This window comes from Oxyura jamaicensis, chromosome 1 (genome assembly GCF_011077185.1).
Source record: "Oxyura jamaicensis isolate SHBP4307 breed ruddy duck chromosome 1, BPBGC_Ojam_1.0, whole genome shotgun sequence".
NCBI lineage: Eukaryota > Metazoa > Chordata > Aves > Anseriformes > Anatidae > Oxyura > Oxyura jamaicensis.
This window is the reverse complement of record NC_048893.1, coordinates 32,189,327-32,207,234: the sequence shown is the minus strand read 5'-3', so window position 1 is coordinate 32,207,234 and position 17,908 is coordinate 32,189,327. Positions and strand designations below refer to the sequence as shown.

Here is a 17,908-nt window from a genome sequence, read left to right as displayed (position 1 = left end):
GTGAAATATTCTTGCTCATTTCCATTTTCATTTCTGCTGTGCTGCTGTTGAATTGTGGCAACATTACATTTTGACTACAGTAACTAGTATCACTAGCTGAATGCTACTTTCATTAAATAGTAAACTGTAAATCCTTAGAAACAGAAGTTAGCATATTTTGTTCATGTGCATGCACTGGTGTGTATATATATGTTTTGTTTAGAAAATGCATCCTATTAAATGGCTGAGAGGAGAGAGTAGATCCCCTCAAGACTGCAGACAGTCATGTATAATGAAGGTACAGTCTGAAAATAAACACAAGAATTACTGGATGAACACCTGGTAGAGGAGAAAGGATCAGAAAACCAGTGGTAAATTTTAGTGACATTCATCTCAATCAGTTTTGATAACAAATGTTAAAGTGTTGAATTTAACTGCGTATGTTAGGTCTCACTGTTTGCTCAGCTTGCTGTGACAAATGCATCTTTTAACAAGGGGCATTTACTCAGACAGGTATTAGTCCTGCCCTTTCCTACCAAATAATATTCTAAAATTATTTATTTCATTTGGGTGTGCAAGCTGGTATAAAGATGCTGCTACTTTGTATAGATCATAAGTGGCTAGTACAATAATGGTACTGTATTAAGTCATAAATTAAAGATCTTGAATGCATGAAATTAAATGCTAAACATTACAGCAAAGACAGGAAAACGCATGTACAATATTACAGGATACTTCTGCACACTTGTACAACATTTCTACTGCAGTTAGTGGAATTTTACTACTCTTGCAGGTTTGTTTTAGATAATCTTAAAAAAAATGATTTTACATTGAAAAAAACCCAACTTCTTAAGTTCATTCTTTGAATAACACTTCCCTCATAAATTTATGAATGTGGTGTATGCCTTCCTCATCTTATTTTTTAGTTATTAGTACTCAGGAAATAAACAGTTGGAAAAATGTACTCCATAAATACTGTTGTACATAATCAAGTAAATGGATTAAATACTTCCTTAAATGCTATCTATAACTATTGTAATTTCCCAGTATTTGCTGTACTTCACAAAGGTCCTGCTGTTGGAATCGGTGAATTTTATGATCATCTAAGGCCTAACTTAAAAACACTTCATAGTTGAGAGTTCTTCAGTTGTGCAACGTAGTATGAAACACGAAGCAGGAAAACCCTAAATGCAACTGAAGGAGAAGTAAAAATAAATACGTGAACGCACTCCCACTTGCTTTCAAAACTGCAGTGCTTTTGAAATCATAATTCTTTTGTAGGTCCTGACTTATGTGCTCTGAACATTTGGGCTTGGCAATATTTCAACAGTAAGTTTAGAAAGTTTAGCTAATTCATATCCTTTTTTTACACTTATCAGGCCAAAAATATGTGCTGCATTTCTCAAGTTATCATACCTATAATGCAGATTAGGGCCTGAGTGGTGGAAAATATTCGGAGGTTCTGAGAAACGTTGGTCTGCAATGCAGAAGTCATGAATGTCCTGACAGGCAAACTTGTGCATGCTTTTCAAATACAACAACAACAAAAAGGTATTTGCACTTAGTAAATGACCTATTTCCAGTGTTACCTTGTGATTACCTGTATGTTTGTGTGATCTGGTGGATGGCACACTTCCCCTGCCACCGTAGCTGTACTTGTTTCCTGAAATAGCACTAGTGTGATTCATGTTTCTGGTTGCATGTGTGAAAGTTTGATTGAGATGCAAAACTGAGAGAGTTCTTTTGAATGTTAAAAAGGAACTGTGCTCTGAAATACGGAAACTATCAGGTTAAATTTGGCTCAAACTTTAAGGGCTTTTGTAGAGCAAGAATGATGGTATCACACATTGGTGGGGGAGGTCTAGTTAACATAAAGCAAAAGCAAGCCTAATAACTTCATAATGGTTTTTAGAAGTCTTAAATGATGAAATGCTACTAGTGTGAGAATTCTCAGTATTGCAGATCTCCCAGCAATATTTGCTCATCACATAGCACTGTCTCATCTTTGTATTTTTACCAATTCAAATGGCAGTAAATGGTAGCTAAAAATATGGGGAAATTTCTCCGAGTAAGCAGTTGCCTTAGTTAACTTTTATATAGACATAAATGAAAAGGGAAGTAGTTTGAGTGACTGTAAATATGCGAACAGACAATACATGTGACAATGCATGCATTTCATTATAATACATGCTGCAAAAACTTTACTGAGAACTTAAGTAGTTGGTAAAAGAAATACCAATTAAACAACACTTTAACTACCCTATTGGAATTGCCAAATACTTAAAAGCCATGAGGAAAAAAAAAAACAAAAAACACAGATGCACTTCTGAAGGAGAAAATTTGCTGTTTAGCTATGGTTCTCAGTCTGTCTGTTGGGGATCTACTTGTTATAGACTTGCTCTTACAGACTACTGATAGGTGAGCAGCATTGCATTGAATTGTGTTGCTCAGACACGAGGAAGTATTGCTATGTTCAGCTTAATTAAAAAAAAAAAAATCTCAAACAATGCATTGGCCAAATGCTGATGGGACACCTGACTTGAAAATTGCACTTAAAACATTGGACTAAAGCCACTTAACTACAGTATTGTCTAACATAACTGGAAAAAAAAGCTAGTGAGAAACAGGTTTTGAGGTTGTTTACATATAATGGGCTATCAAATGTAGTCAAGTGTCAGTTCCTGTCACTTGCAGTAACATGATAGTATTCAAAGCTCTTAGGGGAATCTATGACTGTTCTTCTCCAGATATTACAAAAAATGTTAATTATGGTGAGCTGCTACCATTTCTGAATTTTGAACCCTAACATAAGATCTGTCTCACCTAGAATCTTGTTGCAAACAAAGGATAACCAAAGACAATTAGGGAAAACTAAAAGTAGTAGAGTATATATCATATATGTTCCACCAATTCTTAATTTTGTGGTTTCCAGAGATACCAAGAGCAACTAATGTGCAGAGCTGGGAGAGTCAGGTTCTGAGCTAAGATGCCCTTAATATTCTGCTCAGGGATGAGTGAGCACACTCCCCAAAACTTTCTAACCCTTACCAAGAGGCAAAGTGTAGTCTTCAGATACTAGGGGTAGCAGCAGTGTCAGAATGTGTTATGTGAACTAATCTGCTTAGTCTTGTCCTTATCTAGCTTGTCTGCAGGGTTGGGAAACTGCACACTGAGGAAAGGTCTCTTCCTTCTCTGAGACTCCCTTGCATGTGTCACAGAACAGTACAGAAGCTGGAAGAATTTTTTCAGTCCTGCTGAAGAAGGAAAAAGGGTAATCATAGAAAATGTGTGCTCAAGGTAGCAAGGAAAAAATAATAGTTGGGGGGGGGGGCAAACACCACTCTGGCATTCTCTTAACATTGTCACAGGCGACTTCTACTTCAGATACATTTCCTTAGATGTAGTTAATGCAAGGTTTGTTTCTGTCTTCGGTTGATTCACAGATACATAGAGCACATACTCACACTTGATTTGTGATCTTAAGGCTTTCTTCATAGTTTTAAGTATTTGATTTCAGTTTCTAGAACACAAACGTCCAGTGACGTAAGCCATGTGCTGCACCAGGGACTGTTTGTGGTGTGTTCCCTAACAGTGTAAACAGAAGTGCTGGGTAAGTTTTTGGTACCCCTCAGTTTACAGTATGGCTTCTCAGAATGAAACTTCTTCCAGTGTCATTTCATCCATCATCAAGTTACTCTAGTGTTGGTTTACAAAGCCAAATAGATTTATTTTATCTTTTAATGCTACGAGTTTAGCTAAATTTAAAAGACGATAAAAGTGTAGTAAGTCTGTAAGTGAAACCGTTAGAATAGTTCTGCTATTGATCTGCTACCTACATCTTAATAAATCTGGGCTCATTCATCACTTTGCATTAGGAAAATTAAATAGTTGGGTCCTACTTTTTCCTTCAGAGGCTTCCAAGTTATTAGAGCCTCCATTGTGTTCCCTTTGAATTAGTTGTGCTTAGCACTTAGGAAAATGGAGCTGTGTCCTTAATCCAGGTGTCTATGCCATGTTTGTAGTACTATACAAAAATTGGAGTACGTATTTGATAGTGCAAGTTTCCCAACATCATTTAAGTATTGTGCTAAGGAAGCCTTTTTGCCAAAATATGCTAACAAAGCTTTCAAAGATGTTTTTGTGATATTTTTTGAAGTTTGGGTAACTGCCTGGAGGCAAGTTCATATCAGATCGATTTCTTTATTTCTAGAAGAAAATACAGAGACACTTGTTTTTTTTTATTTATTTATTCACACGCCAAGGAGTTCTTGACTATTAATGATAATTGGATAGTTTCTATTTGCAAGCGAACATTAAGATTATGCATAATTACAAACATTAACATATAAACGTGTAAAAAGGGTGAAAAATGCAGTGCTCATTACTTAAGAGTTTTCCACGTGTGACATCGTGTGTGCGTATTATGGTAGTCTGTAGCTGTGTGGTCATACTTCTTTATGGAGGATCCTTCTGTTTGAGATGAATTTTAAAAAGGGAGGTACAGCTCTGTATCTGCATTGCGTTTAGATGTTTATCTGGGTAGAGATTTTTTGCTTTTCCTTACAGGCTTTTCTGGAGTAATCATTAGGAGACTGTGAATGCTTCATGTATACTGAGTTTCCAAAGTTCGGAGGTAGTAGCATCACCATCACTTTAACGTTGAGAAAGTTAAGATGCAGAGGAATTCAATACAAGAATGGCTGCTAATTTGGGCTGTTCTTTATTTAATCAAAATATAATTTTAAGGATATAACTTACCAGTTTATTTATGAGTGAAGACAGTTCAGCAATAGAATGCTAGCCATAACTTCTGAGCCAGCTTCAATTCATCTGTAGGCTACACTGTGAGCTTGTTTGTGCATTCTGTGGTCCTGTCTGCATTATGAGGACTTCTCTAGTGGAAGACTATTGTAGTGCTCGGGAAGCTGCAGTAAAGAAAGCCACGTAAGTATTGTAGATGCTGCCAGGTATTTCAGAGCTTAGTTTCCAGAGGCTCAAATCTGGAACTCAAAAAATGAGAAACATTTAATGAGAGGCCACCATCTCAACATAAGAAACTCAGTGCTCGGTGTAAATCCCCGATAAAGGCAGAAATAGAAATTGGGTATGACCACCAGGAACAATTTGCTTCAGCTTCCCAACATCACCGAGCTCTCCCCTCCCCCCCGAGGTCTGTTCCCTGCCCTCTGTGCCATGGGTAGGTGTCCATCCTTCCTGGCCTGGGTGCCAGAAGAGGGAGCACTGAGCACAGTGGAGCCCCAGCCTTCATTGCACTCCCCACTGCTGCCTCAGGTGGGAGTAACTTTGCTAGGTCCAGTCTGCAGCACTGCTGATTCCACAGGAGTTTCAGAAAGCCTAGCTTCTGCGAGCTTCTGGCTTTTTTTTTTTTTTTTTTTTTTTTTTCTTCTGTGTATGTGCAGCTTGATATTCAAAAGCTTACTGCTTTATCATAATATTCAATCGGAAAACTACCCAAAAGGCATATCCCTGATTCAAAGTCTATTCCTCCACAAAATTTCAAATTCTTTCTTCAAAGTAAAGAAATCATAGGCCGTTTCAAGTACATTACGAGTGCTTTTTCTCTCCTTGAGTAAAAATGGGAAGTTTTTTTCTCCCCCCAGTTTCATTCTTACGCTTACCTTGTTGAAAGTCCCATTTGAACCCACCAGCTTGAGGCAGACACCTGACCTGGAAGGCTTCATCCCAGGTAGTTCTAAGCCCAGAAAAGCAGTGTCTACAGTTGTTCCTTAAAAGGTGTCTTGGAACCTGAAGCCCTGTTGATGTTCAATCCTGCAAACATATCCTAGTAGCCATTTGGCACCATTTGCATTTGTAGCCACTATATACAATATGCAGTGTGATTGGAAAATATCTGTACACTGGGCTCAAACACAAGAAGATGGCTATCCTGTCATATCCTCGGATCATTCCAAGATTATGCTAATTACTCAGCATAACACTGCCAAGTACAGCATCAGGAGAGTAGCAAGTCCAGTATGTTTAATCCCAGTAGTAAAAACGTTCCTCACAAGGGTGGTTTTGGTGGTGACTTCCTCAAATGGGCTTAGGGCTATGAGTAACTGAAGCAGTTGTGTAGCATTGGGTATATGCACTGGACATTTGGTAGTATCTGAACTGTGTCTCTTTGTTATGCAGCGCTGTGATCACCACATTCTGTGCTACCTGTCACTGTGGTTACAGCATCTCAGTCCAGACTGTCTGGAACAGTTTGATCAACTAACTGGATGTCCTGACAATATTCTCAAAGGACTACCCTAGTTTGTTATTCTCTGGTGGTTTCATTGCTAACAAAAGCTTAGCCTAGTAAGTACTATCTGATACCTCTTTTTTGACCTTTTTTTTCTTTTTTCTTTTTTGTTATTAAAAAAAAATGCTTGGTGAATGGTTAGGGACTATAATGTTAAGAGCATTTTGTCCTCATCGTGGTGCTACTGATTTCAGTTTGGTGTGGAAGTGATTGAGGAGCTTTATGTAGTGGTTTGCTTTATTTAAGCAGTCCTTGTCCTGTCCCCGTCCCATCCTAGCAAAATGTCTGGGATGTGTCTTGCAGCAATATAATTAGAACACAGAGGGCTACTGCATGCTCACATGACTCTCACATGAGGAAAGGAGGAAAAAAAAAAAAAAAAAACACCATGGTTGAGGGAGAGGGAAGGCTTTCTTAATCTGTTTATATACTCTTCATAAGCACAGTTACTAAAGAATTCAGATTTTTATGGCTTAAAGCTAATAACATTATTCCAGTAAAAAATCTTCGTTAATATTCCACAAGGTATTCATAAATAATCCTGAACCAAAGGTTTGCTTTTTGATGCACTTAAGGTCCCAGGGAAGATATAGAAGCAAAGACTTTTTTTTTGTTTGTTTGTTTGTGTTTTTTGTTTGTTTGTTTTTGGTTGGTTGTGTTGGTTGGTTGTTCTTTTTTGTTTGGTTGTGTGGTTTTTGTTGGTTGGTTGGTTGTGTTTTTTTGTTTGTTTGTTTGTTTGGTTGGTTGGTTTGTTGTTCTTTGTTTTTACTCATTGCAGTGGCAAGTTGCAGTTCCTCGGTATAGAAGCCCGTGAAGCTGACTTCTTCTGCATCCCTGCAAGTGGTTCATTGCCAGCTCTAGAGAAACAGCTTTCAAACTAATCATTTAAGCAGCTTCAGTATACTTCAGCATGTTTTCATGGAAAGTGAGGGGATGTGATGTTTGCAACAGATCTTCCCCTGCCCTGGTAGATGACAAAACTCCACCACAAATAATATGCTGTGCATTTACTGGCATTCTGAAAAGCTGTCTTGATGACCATAGCTGTCCAGGTTAGAACATATCAATTTCTGTTCAGGTGTCTTGAAAATGGGTTGTCCAGTCTGATGAAGAAGTTTTTCAGAGTTGCCCTTTCATCACGGGTAACAGCAGAGCACTGCCCACTAGAAGTTAGGAAGATTTTTTTAAACCAGGAAAAGCGAAGCCACCAACCACAAAATGTATTTTGGGTTAATTTGCTATTACCTTAGAAAAGCATGCTTATCTTAAATAAGAGTAGCAATAAATGATACAAATTCAAAAAACACTGCTTTATAGTTGCAAATGAAGCTATTAGAAGTTTAGCAGTTGAAAAGGTGGTAGTAAGTGGGCAGGTGCATGTGCCTGGGTGTGGCAGAAAAGAGTACTGCAAGCCAGCTATCTGGGGTGGCACATTTTGAGTGTGAACTATCAAAAGCAGCACTGTGCCAGCCTTACTGAGTGCGCCATTCTTTGGGCTGCTGCCCTCCACGTATCAGTAAGAGAACAGGAGCAGCTCCTGTAGCTTTTTCCAGGACATGAGCTCAAACTCATTAAAGAGGTTTGCATCTACATGTAAGTCAGTTGGAACTGGGCTCCAGCACTGGAGCAGCAGTGTTCAGAAAATGTTGGATCATCTCTTAGAACCAAAGTCCTGGTATTGTGTGCAGTGTCTCATGGATGATAAAAGTATCAGGACTTAAGTACTGCTAAATAGTTCTCTTTATCATGCTTTGTTTATGTTAAAGTTAATTAGACAAAGCTGTTGCCAATTCACTGCTCAAAAATAGTATAGAAACTTACAAAGAAACTCACCAGTTGAGTTTATATTCTGCAGCAGTGTTACCAATTAATTTTTGCTAAGGGTTTGCTATTTTAAAATACTTTGTTTGTATTTTGAGCTCTTAAAAAGGATTTCTCAGCATTTTTTTGTGGAAATGGAAGAAAGGTTTAGATAGTTATCACAAAAATATATATAATCTTTTTCCTGAATGTATGTTACATACAGTTACACATACATACTTTCATGGTCTTTGGTCCCAGAATTTGGCCATCCGAAGCATTTTCCTGTTCTGTGATGTATCACTTGCACAAGAACACATACAAGAGTATGCAGAGGAGATGGGAAAATTTCAAGCAGCTGATACTTGTGTTCTTCCTGTGCACATCAGTCACTTCTTAAAGTACACTGCAATTTCAGTATAACTTAGCAGTGGTTTGCATGTTGTTACGTGGCTTTAAAATAATCTTATCCTTTGCTCTGGTTATTTATCTTACAGACATGAACAATAAAGTTTTGTTGTTTGAATTCCTGCCTGCCTAATTGCAATGAAAGGAGAAGTATCAGCTATGCAAGCAGATTTTATTGAAGTATAAAGACAGAGCCAGCAATTTACACAATCTGCAGAAATGACATGTCATTACCACAGACTTGCTACCACAGGAAGTAGCTCTTGAATTGTGTGCCAGGTTATGTATTAAGACTGCTTACCCCAGTCCATAAAATTAATTGGGAGCAAAATATCCTATGCACTTTAGAGTCCCTTAAGCCTTTAGGTTGTGGAAGAAAAATGTAACAGACAACTACTAACTCTTGTATTAGACAAGTTTTGAGGTAAAGGCTTCTCAGATTTCCTCAAAATCTGGAATAAAATATAATTTAGGTGGCAGTTTTTTCATGGGGTCACCTCTGAGTCACAAACGTGCGCACACAGTATCCAAATCTCCTCTTGACCAGTGTGGGTTTTGGGGTGCCATCTACTTTTAGGAACAACTGTGATTTTGGGCAAATCCCTGATGCTGATAAATAATATGCATAATGGCATCACTAATATAGTAGAGCAGTTGATTTGCCAAGTTAGCTGCTCATGATTTGGTACATGCTTTCTGAACAGCAATAATAAGTTGGTTCTGCACCAGAGTGGCTTTTTATAGTTACACAATAAATACTCAAAATCATTTCTTCAGATGTGGCACCACTGCTAGTTGTCAGTTAACAGTGAGTTATTCAACAATTAGTTTAATACAGCTTAAATTGGTGCTGCTTCTGAAAAGGAGAATATCACCCACCTCCATCCTCTTCTTCCTTCTTGGCACTAGCATCTGCACAGCCATATTGCAACCTAGATAAAGATTAATTCAGCTGAAAATTTACAGGACAGAAAAAGTTACCTTTTAAAGGTACCTAAGGAGATTCAGTGTGTGAAGAGCAGTGTAAGTTCAAGAGAAGGTAGAAATAGGCAGCTTGGGGAAGGCAGGGTTCCTTCTTCCTCTGTTCCATCCTCAAAGTCTCCATTATCCACCCCACTCAGATAAGAACAGCAGGACAAAGCACGCCCCTCTTGTTCGTGCTGATTAGGAAGCTGAAGAAGCCTGAAATTGAGGCAATTAGGTGCTGCTACTACTTCCTTTTTGCTGTTTAAAGAGAGGTGGTGGTGAGTCTTCTGATAAATATTTCCTCTAGTTCACTTAGCCCAGGTTCCACGGGCATTTTGAAAGGAGTGCACCTGGCAGAATAGTCAACTGTGCTTTTATTTCTTTGTCAGGGCAGATGGGGTACAACTGTCATCTTGTGGTATTTACAAGAAAACAGAAATAGAAAACTAACTTTCATTTTACATGCGGCATGTCCTTGTGGGATGGACACAGACAATACAGAAATTACTTAAAAACAAAACAAAACAAAAAAAAACCATTGTGCTGATAAACACCCTACTATGTTTTCTTTCTGTTGCTTGCTTTTAGCCTGTGCCACAAAACATTGCACTGCATCCAAAGACCTAACATTCGGAGTCTGCAGTCCTTGGAGTTGGAGGGAAGTGGAGCCTAAATATCCATAGAGCGCCATGTTTGATGGATATTTTAAAGACTGGGATTTGGAAATAAGTTTCTCTCCTTCATTATAGAATGAACCTTTTGGGTTGTAGCACATCTATATTTAATTTTTCTATACATATATACATTTCTATTTTTTTTCTATATTTCTGTGTGCATAGTTTTTAAGATGTATACATATATGAAATAAATTCCATACCTGAAGCAGTGCAAATATGGGATATTGCTTGAGTGGTTATGCTTCCCACACACCTTCATTCAAATGAGAGACAAAGGACATATACCATAGGTGTGAGTTTGGTAAGATTAATGTTTCCAGATGACATGAAAATTGAATGCTGAAGTGCTGAAGCACTGTGTTGTCTCCCCTTGAGTCTCTAAACTGCTGCCTCCCATAGACTCGCTAATTTTAATTCCTGGCAATTCTTGACTGTTTTGGCCCTTTTTTGATCTTCTGCTTTCTCTACCTTCTTTCTGCAGTGCTTTGGCACTGCAGCTACAGCACATCAGACTTGAGATTCATGACTTCCCCATAAGTACAAAAGAATGAAGAATTAAATGTAATGAAAATAATTAATTTAAATTTAATTTAAAGAATGAAGGATGAAACTTAAATTATTCCCGTATTATAATTTTATGGTATAAACAGCATGGTTAAATTAATAGGAAAAAAAAAAAAAAAAGTATTGACTTTTACTGTTTGTTTTCAATTAGAAACCTCACGTTCCCGTGTCAATCATATTAAACATGTCCTATGCTTTAGAAAAGCAAGGGGAGAGGTAGCACATAACAGCTCACAGTGGAAGTCACTAATCTGATGATGGAAGAGGCTTGGGCTGGAGCCCAGCAGCCACATCAGCCTCACCACCTCCACTGTGTTCCTTCAACAACTAGGGTCTTGACTTCAGAACAACCCAACTGCTCATCATGTGTTACAGTTCCAGAACAGGTCCTTGAATCGTTGCAAGCCTTGGAAAGCTCCAGAGTGACAAGTCAAATGCCTCTGCATATAAAATGAGAAGAGTTGTCATGTAGGTTAGGCCTTGGGACAGGCTCAAAGTACTCAACTAAAACCATGTTTCTCCTGTAAAACCTTTTTTATCACAAGAAGAAAATACATACATGAGTTACAACAGCGGAGGATATGGAAAGTCAGGAATGGAGATGAAGAGACAGGCTAACTTCTTTATCCTTCTTTTTAAAAGTAATAAATTCAGATTTTAGCTACAAAGTCCATACTCTTTCAGGCCCAGCTGTTACACTTCTCACACAATGGAAAAACACCGGATAAAGAACTTAGTGTTATAATAGAATTTCTCTTTCACTGAAATTCAGTTTTCTTCTAAAGCAGCTTCTGGTTCAGCACTTCATGTAAAATCAAAGGAGCCAGAACTGCTGTGGCTGAACTGGGAGGGCAGCAGCATGTTTTTTCTCTTAAATGTAGTCATTGATGCCCCCCACACAACTGGCATCTTTTAAAGTTTTCACTTAAAATGGTAAAAATCCCTTCATTTTGCTTACCTTTTCTCCAACTAGTTTTTTAAAGTGTTGTCCCTATAATGCTAGAAAAAAAAAATCAGAGCTCATTGGTAAATATGGAGTCACTGTTATGTTAAACATGATTATTTAACTGATACCAAACTCTGTTTTCACACATATTTTATTTCCCTATTTTAGTGAATCAACCTCTTATCTAAAAATGTATCTTAATAGTTATGAAACTTCCATTAACATTATGTATTATTCGTGTAGAAAGTTCTGCACACAGAGAACTGAAGGAACATGGCTTAAAAATTCAAACAGTTCCTGGCAGAGACTGTATTTGTTATCTGCTGGACATACAATTCAGATTAAAATACGATGTACTGATTGGAGAATCTAATCCACAGTAAGATTTATTTTTTATTTATTTACATCTGAGTTTAGCCATCAAATGAAGTTTTAAGGAAATAATAGCACCTGGATTTAAAGTAGTTAACAAAGTTTGAGAGAAAAATTAAAATTTTTCCCTTGAACCCTTCCCATGAACCTAGATACAGACTATATTCCCACTTCTTGCTACAAAGCCCAGATTTGGTATCCTTTAACACTCACAGTATGGTATTTGTAGATGAAGAGAACAAAGGGAGCATTCTACACTTGAAAAGCAACCCAGCTTCCAAAGGAATGGGATTTCTTATCTGAAGGAAAAGGAAAATCTGAGCCCTGATGAAAAAATGAACATCAGGGCTACATAGTATCCAAGTTGTAGGTGGAGAACTTTGAATGTACTATCCTGCCACAAATGTTCCCGAAGCTTGGCTATAATGCTTGAAAGAGCTTTCTAGTAGTCCATCAGTCAGCAGGAGAATTTGCAGTTTCAACTTAGATGTCAAACCTACGTTGTTAGAGAGACAGGGTAATTGCCCTGGTATAGGAACAGCAAGAGCCAAGAGTGAGTGGGACAGCTTAGCCTAGTGAAAATATCTTGCAGAGAAGAGGACCGTGGAGCTTTTTAAAGCTGGGGCATTTGGTACTGCTGTCAGCAGGAACCTATTTTACTTGGGATTTATAGCCTATGGTGTTATCCTGATTGGTATTTATACCCTTTCATTTAAAATATGACATGGAATCCTCCTCAGAAGGAAGAGTTGTCCTCCTGCTTCTAATCCATTAGCTGGGAAGTTACAGCCCTCAACAGAGAAAAGCTTCTATTTTAAGTGAGAGATTACATCTGTATTCACCCTGCAGGATATACACAGGCCCTACTACTCAGGATCAGAGAATTTTTCCCCATTTGTGTAAGCTATGAGACAGGGAGCTCTACAGACCAGTTGCTCTCAGTGACACTGCAGAGATGGAGAGACCTGCTACAGTGAAATTTCAGACAAGTAGCAAGTTGCTTTCTGTTTATTAGACACTCAAGATGTGCATGTGCCTCTACAAGTCCTCTCCAAAGACTACTTTTTGCTCAGTATGACTTAAAAGGTCTGGCCCCTGTCTTCTCCTGTGCGAGCAAGGAGCCTTAACTGCCTTAGAAGGTGATGTATTTCTGGTAAGTGTTCAGTCATGATTTTAGAACAAGGAAAGATCAGCAGCTTGAACAGAAGAATTACAAACTCAGAAGATGACAAAGACATCGTTAAATTTAGAAGTCTATGGCCACAGTGAATAGGCAGGAGCTGTGCACTGGCAAAAGCCTTAATCACTGCATCAATTAGAGGCCATTCTGCTAAAAAGTCTTACCCTGAGGAAGCTGTTCTAACCCTCACTATATCAAGACTTCTTGAGCACATGATATTACCAAGGAAGATCATTGACAAGTGAAATACAGCAACGGGATGCCACCTCCAGAACTGTTCCACCTGATAAAAGCTTACATGAAGTGGCTGCAAACATACTACTTTTCTCATCTTTGGCACTGCTGAGGTTTGGAGTACTATGTGTTCCTCAAAACACTGATGAGTGGATAGGACTTAACATGGATAGGACTTCTCTGCTCATCTCCAAAGCTAGCACCAACAACCTGAGATGGTCTCCTTAGTCTATCTTCACTCCTAACCTTGTCAGAGGTGACGAACACAATAGGCCTTGGCACCACATGCTTCTAGCCTCCTCACACTCCTATCACATTTCTCCTCAGGATATGTTACAAGCCCTTTGCATCAGGGTCACAGTATTTCTCAGTGCTACATCTGTGTTAAAGGAGGCTTCTTCCTGAAATTACCTATGGTAAGTGATTGGGATATTCAGATCTTGAAGGCCAAGTGAGGCTTCTGGTGTCAAGACAGTACAAATGCAACTCATTCTAGGAAACACTGGATTCCAGATGCTTATCTGCACTTGAAGCATGGATTAAGTGAAAATATATATATATATAAACTAGGAGGAGTAGTCTTCTGGACCTATTGCTTGTGAACAAACTGCCTGGGGATGTGAAGGTTGAGGGCAGCTTTAGATGTGATGACCACGAGATAGTATAGGTTAAAATTATGAAAGAAGTGAGGAAAGCAAATGCTAAAGTTGGAAGCCTTGAATTCTTGAGAATGAATTTCAGCTAGTTCGGGGATCTGCTTGTCAGGATCCCATGGGAAACTGCCCTGGAAGTTAAGGAGTCCTGGTACAAGTGATCTTCAAGAACAGCCTCCTCAGAACACAGAAGTGAACCATTCCAAAACACTGAAAGTTAAAGAAATGTGGTAAAAGGCCTGTATCTATGGATGAGGATGCTCTTGGTTGACCTCAAACATGAAGGAGAAGCATGCAAAAGGTAGAAACAGTACCAGGACTACCTGGATGGAATCTATAGATATTGCCCAATTCTGCAGGGAGGGAATTAGGGAATTAGCCAAAGCTCAGCTGGTGTTGCAATAGCATAGGATGTGCAGGGCAATAAAAATGGCTTCAGTAAGTGTGTTGGCAGCAAAAAGGAAGCCTAAGGGAAATGTGGGCCAAATATTCTATGTGTTAGGGATCATAAAGACAAAAGGTATAGAGATAGATGACGTATTCAGTGCATTTTCTGCCTTTTGTTTCATTTCGTTTTACTGGTAAGGCTTAACTTCAATCCTGAGGCTAATAGCAAAATCTGTGGGAGTGAAGCCATAATCACAGCAGAGAATGAATGAGCACTTAAGCCAACTGGACATACACAAGTCCATGGGAACAGATGGGATGCATCTAAGGGTGCTAAGGCAGCTAGCCATGCCTCTGCAAGTCTGCTGACCATTGACTTTGACATATTTTGGTGATAGAGGTAGTCCCTGATGGATAGAAGAAAAAGGAAAATGTCACACTCATCTTCAAGATTGCTGAGAGAGACGATCTAGGGAACTACAGGCCAAGCAGTCTAACCTCAGTTTCCTGGAAGATTTCCTCCTGGAAACCATTTCTGAGCTCATGAAGGGGAAGAAGGTGATTAGATGCAGGCATTGTGAATTTATGAAAAAGGAAACTGTCCCTGATCAACCTGATTGACTTCCAAGGTAAGGTGACTGGCTCTGTGGACAAGGGAAGAGTAGTGAATATTGTTTATCTTCACTTTAGTAAAACTTTTCCCAAGGTCTTTGATATTTTCCTAACAACTAAAATGGTGAGATATGGACAGGATAAGCAAATGATACGGTGGATGGAAAATTGGCTGAACTGCCAGGCTAAACGGGTTGTGATCGGCAGTACAAAGTCCAACAGGCAGCTGGTTGCTAGTGGCAGTCCCCCTCAGGGACTGATTCTGGAGCTAATGCTGTTTGATGTCTTCATTGTTAATGATCTGGACCATGGGAGTGAGTGCACTCTCAGCAAATTTATGGATGCTACCTGCCTGCAGGGGAACAGTTGATATTCCAGAGGGCAGGGCTGTTATTCACAGGGGCCAGGACAAGCTAGAGGAGTGGGTTTCCAGGAGCCTCACCAAGCTCAGCAAAGGCAAATGTGAAGTCCTTTGTTGGGCATGGAAAAACCCCTTGCAACTGCACAAGCTGGAGGTCAATGGACTGAAGAGCAACTTCATAGAAAGGGGCCTGAGTTCTTGTGGACATGGTAAGCCTGAGCCAACAGCTGGGGCAAACAAGGTCAACCACATCCTGGATTATGGTATCAAGATATGTAACCAGCAGGTCCACAGAAGTAATAATTCCCCTCTATTTGGCACTTGTGAGACTGCTTCTGGAATACTGTTTTTGGAAAGACATCAACATGCTGGTGTGAATGCAGCAAGGTGTCACCAAGATCACACAGGCTGGAGCACAAGTCTATGGGGAGGGTGTGGTAGGGAGGAATGTAGAGAAGAGATCCAGGCTTTTCTAGGAAGTACATAGTAGTAGGAGAAGAGCCAAGGTGCGAGTACAAGGTGCAACACTGGAAATTCTGCAGGAAAAAATATTTTCACCAAAAGGGCAGTCAGATACTGGGACAGGTTTTTGGTAGATTTGGAGCCTACATCATTGGAGATATACAAAACCTGAATGAGCAACCTGCTTTAGTTAGAGGTACTTTGTATGTGAAGTTGGACTTGGTGACCTCCTGAGATCATTTCCAACTTGTCCATCAGAGGGATGAGAGAGAGACCAGCTGATGCAGTTTGCCACTGCAGATCTGCTAGAAACCCTGTGCCCTCAGAGAGCTCAAGAGTCAAAGGTGAGGCACTTCCACATTTCAGTGCCAAAAGATGAGAGCTGAGTTTAAAGACAGCATCTTTCAGTGTAGAACCCTAAAACCTTGCTGAATTTCTTTTTTGAGTCTGGCACTTAATACTGAACTTTGAAAAGCATGGCTCTGTATTCAGAGTTCATGTTTCTCTACTGAAGAAAAGAATTAAGAGGATGATTAATCAGGGTTAGGGTTAGTTTGAGAGACATTCTCCTTTCTATTGTCCTCAGATGAGACCAGAGATAGTAGAAAGTGCAGATGGGTTGGAGTAGCCCTGTTGTTTTCAGGACTGTAAATTGCTGTTTTCCTTTGTGGTTTTCTTATCTGCTTAATAGTTAATGCATACTTGTCTGTTGATAGCTAGTGTGCTTGACTGCAGGTGGCACCTATTTGGAGTTAGATCATAGTTGCCCTCTAACTGGTGTTAATTTGTATGTTCCAAACAGTCTGCTTAACTTCAGCATTAGCAAAACTATATGAGAATGTGGCGTTGCTGCACTCACGATGCTCTGCAGGGCTGTATACAGAGCTGTGCATTACAAGAATAGTATGAAACGAAAAGCTGACTTTTATCAGTCAGCTTATTATTATCTTTCTGTTAAAAAGTATGCACATTTTAAACAGTGCTTGGAAAAAATGTCAGCTATCTCCTTATGATTGTGATCAAATTCCATTAATTTTATAAGAAAGAGTATGAACCTATTTCATGTCCCATAAAAAGTTTAATGTACATGACACATATTTTAATGGAATATATGACTTTTCTTTCTCCTGGTGTAATCATTGACAATTTTGCAAAGTAGATACAGATCTCTGATTTGGCAGCAGCTTCCACAGGTATAGGTAACAGGACAAATATAAGGGAATAGATAATTACAACCCTTATCTTAAAGAAAAATGTCCAGCATATTTTTAACCTTTGATATCTAGAAAACATTACTTGGATTTTGTCTTAAATCTAGCATTCCATTATTAGTTTGATAATAAATAGGCTCTGTTTATGTGACAAAATAGTTAGAATATAAACCATCTTTTCCTTTCCTCAGTAGTGTTAACAAATCCACACACAGACTTGTATTTTATTAGAAATATTGGGAAGGGGAAAATGGGATTTGCCAAATGGGAAAAGAAGAAAATATTTATCAGCTTTCAACACTTGGATTAAATTATATCATGCTCTGTAAGAAAAAAAATAAAAATATGTGGCTGCACAGTTTTGTTTTAGAAGAGGGTCTGTGATCCGAAAAAAAGCATAACAGTTTCAGCATATCTATTAAAAGCATCACTCATGCTGGTCACAAGAATTTGTTTGCACAAAAGAAGCTGTAATTAATGAGTCTTTTTTTCCCTTAGTTAAGAAAATATTTTCTTTTAAAATATTTTAGAAAATTCAAGATCTGCATGTTTTATAAAGCTGTAGTTTAACACCTATGGTACAATCTGAAAACTGTCAAACACATGATCTTCCTAATGTGCCAGGACTTTGATTACATAAAAATTGGTTCACGGTGAATATTCATAAATATTATGAATGGTATATATGCATATATATGGTATGTGTATGCATGGTATAAAACATTAAATTATAACATTATTGGAAAAATATAGCGCTATACTGGAGATTTTTAATAATAATAATAATTCCTTCCTTCCTTCCTTCCTTCCTTCCTTCCTTCCTTCCTT

The 17,908-nt window shown here is 38.6% G+C and overlaps 1 protein-coding gene across 1 annotated transcript in view; it reads left to right on the top strand.

Moving 5' to 3' along the window:
• Positions 1 to 17,908, top strand: part of LOC118156345 — a 37,396-nt gene that overhangs the window by 3,998 nt on the left and 15,490 nt on the right. The gene's annotated exons all lie outside the window — the stretch shown is intronic.